This window comes from Carlito syrichta, unplaced genomic scaffold (assembly GCF_000164805.1).
Source record: "Carlito syrichta isolate Samal-C Ts95f unplaced genomic scaffold, Tarsius_syrichta-2.0.1 Scaffold304455, whole genome shotgun sequence".
In the NCBI taxonomy this organism is placed as follows: Eukaryota; Metazoa; Chordata; class Mammalia; order Primates; family Tarsiidae; genus Carlito; species Carlito syrichta.
The window spans coordinates 16,733-19,938 of NW_007248551.1; the positions used below are offsets into that span (position 1 = coordinate 16,733).

The window sequence follows — 3,206 nt, forward strand, 5'->3', positions numbered from 1 at the left end:
ACTGCACTCCAGTCTGGGCGACAGAGTGAGACTCCAACTCAAAAAAAAAAAAAGAAGACTCAGGAAGGGCAACCCATAGTTCCTGATGGTGACAGGTGGTAGTTCACTCCTTCCCTTCCATGAGCAGGAGAGTTAGACACCCAAGAATACACCATGAAAGATACTGATATCAAGAGACTACTGTATGCCCATCTTTTCTGCATATTTTCAATTATCCTAAGTGTCTTCATTCCATCACTCTTCTTGGAGAACTTCTCAATATCGGAAACACACTTGTCATGGTTGTACATCTGATCTGGTTTTGTAACTGCTGTCAACTTAGTATTACACTTATAGTGAAACCAAACCCCTTTTAGAGGATACATTTTTGCACATGCAATCAGATTTTTGAAATGCTGTAACTACTTCCTTATATCTTGTTTTTCCTTTCATTATTGCACACAGTAATCAGATTTTTGAAATGCTGTATCTACTTCCTTATATCTTGTTTCTCCTTTCATGTAACTTTTGTGCTATATAGAGCACCACTAATAGAGTTTGTGTTGGAAATATTTTCACTTGCAGTTATTTTGTCTACCTTTACAACTGTACCTTATTTATGTTTGTTAAGACCAAACCTCAAAGCATGGCTAAGGGTTTTCAGTAGAAATGAAGTCACATTCATTTGGGAGAACAGTCTCCTTATCACTACAATTTCTAGCTTGGTAGGAGCATTTCCAATTCCACTGGATTGGGAAAGACCATGACAGGTCTGGCCCATCTCCTGCATGCTTGGAGTGACCTTTGGCTATGTGGCTGGCCTTGCTATTTCACCATTCTGGATATGCTGGAATAGAAAACAACTTATATACAAGAAAAATTAATCAGAGTAAAGGGAGAAGATATTTCTTTGTGCAGATTCCATAAGAGCTGTGTAGAAATGTATATGGTCAAAGCCAAGCAGTTCCATTTACAGCACTATTTTTTATGTAGTTACAACATGATGTGATTGTAGCTTTTTAAACTATGAAGCCCCTGAGAAACTGTGTTCTAGTTGAAATAAAGTATTTATAATAGAAAAACAAGAAGAATCAGAGTTTAATGTCAGATGTGGCAATTAGGTTTCATGTTTAGTCAATCTGAGTCTAATTGTTGAAATATGATATAGACAGTATAATATAACAATGTGAATCTAGTGATTAGAACTCCCATGAAGGCCATGAACACAGAAAGAATTATACCTCTTTTCCATATAAAGAGGCCCTTTTAAATTAACTCAGTATGTCCTGAGAAACCACTAAGGGAAGCCAAACACTAGTTAACCAAAAAATCTAATGGGGTTAAGAAAACATAATCTATCAAGGAAAATAAAGTCCCAAATGTTCTCATCTTTGTCTTCCTAAATTGAAGATTGATCATTTTACTGCCCACCTTGGTCCCTAAAATAGAAACACACATCTTATCTCATGAACTAAGCTTACCAGTCTTTCACCTAATACAGTGATTGTCCTCTTTTAATTACCCCTGGCCTTAAGAACAGCACTAGCCCGGCTCAGTGGCTCAGCCTGTAATCCCGCGCCTTTGGGAGGCTGAGGTGAGTGGATTGCCTGAGCCTGCAGATTCGAGACCTGCCTGGGCCAGTTGACGAGACCTCATCTCTACAATAAATCAAAAAATCAGCCGGGGGTGGTAGCGCGTGCCTGTAATTCCAGCTACTCGGAAGACTGAGGCGGAAGAATCGCCAGAGCCCAGCAGGTCAAGGCTGCAGTGGCCGGGAGTGGCCACTGCACTCCAGTCTGAGCAACAGAGTGAGACTCCAACTAAAAAAAAAAAAGAAGAAGAACAGTACTGACCCTCATTTGTCCCCTTGATTCCTACTGTTCATTATACTCAACTCCACAGCCAGGCTTCCCATGAACTCAGAGATTATGTCCCTCCCTTCTTTTTAAACAAGGATCAACTCCAAGTGAGAATGATATTTCACGGCCATCACAGCCTCGATCTGCTGGGCTCAGGTGATCCTTCTGCCTCAGCCTTCCAAATAACTGGAATTACAGGCACGCGCCACCATGCCCAGCTAATTTTTTGATTTATTGTAGAGATGAGGTCTCACCAAGTTGTCCAGGAGGGTCTCGAACCCGTGGCCTCAGGCAATCCTCTCACCTTGGCCTCCCAAAGTGCTGGGATTATAGGTCTGAGCTATTGCACCCAGCAATATTTTACTCATTTTGATGCTATTGTTGACTGAAAGCACACCAGGAAATTAAACCAAATTGGTATGAGATAGCTGGAGAATCCAGAAGACATCAAGATTACTGCAAAGATTCTTGTTACATTGTGGACACCTGGACCCTAATGTCACATCTTTTCTGTTACTTTATGGAAAAACCCCTCAAATTTACTTTGCTTCATCCTCACTCATAAGACTCATGATATGTTGCAAGAAATACATTCTCAATGCTTTTTATTCCTGTCTTTTTTGTGACTTAAAACAACAAATATTTATTATTTCTCAAAATTCTGTGGGTTGTATAAGAATTTCCTCTGTTCTGGGCCAGCTGAGTGGATGGTCAAGGGTAGCCTCACAATACACTTGGCAGTGGGCAGGTTCATTGATCTCAGGGTGCCTGGGATGACCCGTCTTTGCTCTGCTCCACATGGTGTCTCATCCTTCAGACAGTTAACCAGGGCTTGTTCTCATGGAGGTCTCAGGGTTCCAAAGAGCAGCAAGAGAGCAAGTTCCAATGTACAAGTGCTCTTTAAGCTTCTGTTTGCATTATGTTTGCTAATGTCCCACTGACCAGATCAAGTCGCATGGCTAAACCCAATTTCAAGGACTGTAGATTTCACCTCTTGATGGGACCATCTCCAATTTACTCTTCTGTATAACCCAATCTAGCTTCTGGGTTGATTCTCCAGTGACACTGGACTTCCAGTTTCCCAGTCGTTTCTCGTAACCAAATTCAGTGGACACATCTCTGGCCACAACTCTGATGGCCTCCCAGCAACAGGTGACTCCATTCACCACTTTTCTTCCTCTTTTCAGAAACCCTTTCTTCTGTGGATTTCAATCTTCCAGTTTTTCTTCCTCTTCAAACTCTGCTTTCTCTTTCTCAGTCATACTTTGTCCCAAAAAGTGAAAGGGAAAAATGAAAGGGAAAAAAAATTGTGCTTGTTTCAAAGTCTTTCAGTTCCTCAACCAGGCAGAACTTTCCGTGTGTGTGTGT

The 3,206-nt window shown here is 41.2% G+C and overlaps 1 pseudogene; it reads left to right on the forward strand.

The window, feature by feature from the left end:
* Positions 1 to 153: 153 nt before the first annotated feature.
* On the forward strand, positions 154 to 863 carry LOC103262340 (annotated as a pseudogene).
* The last annotated feature ends 2,343 nt before the right edge of the window (positions 864 to 3,206 follow it).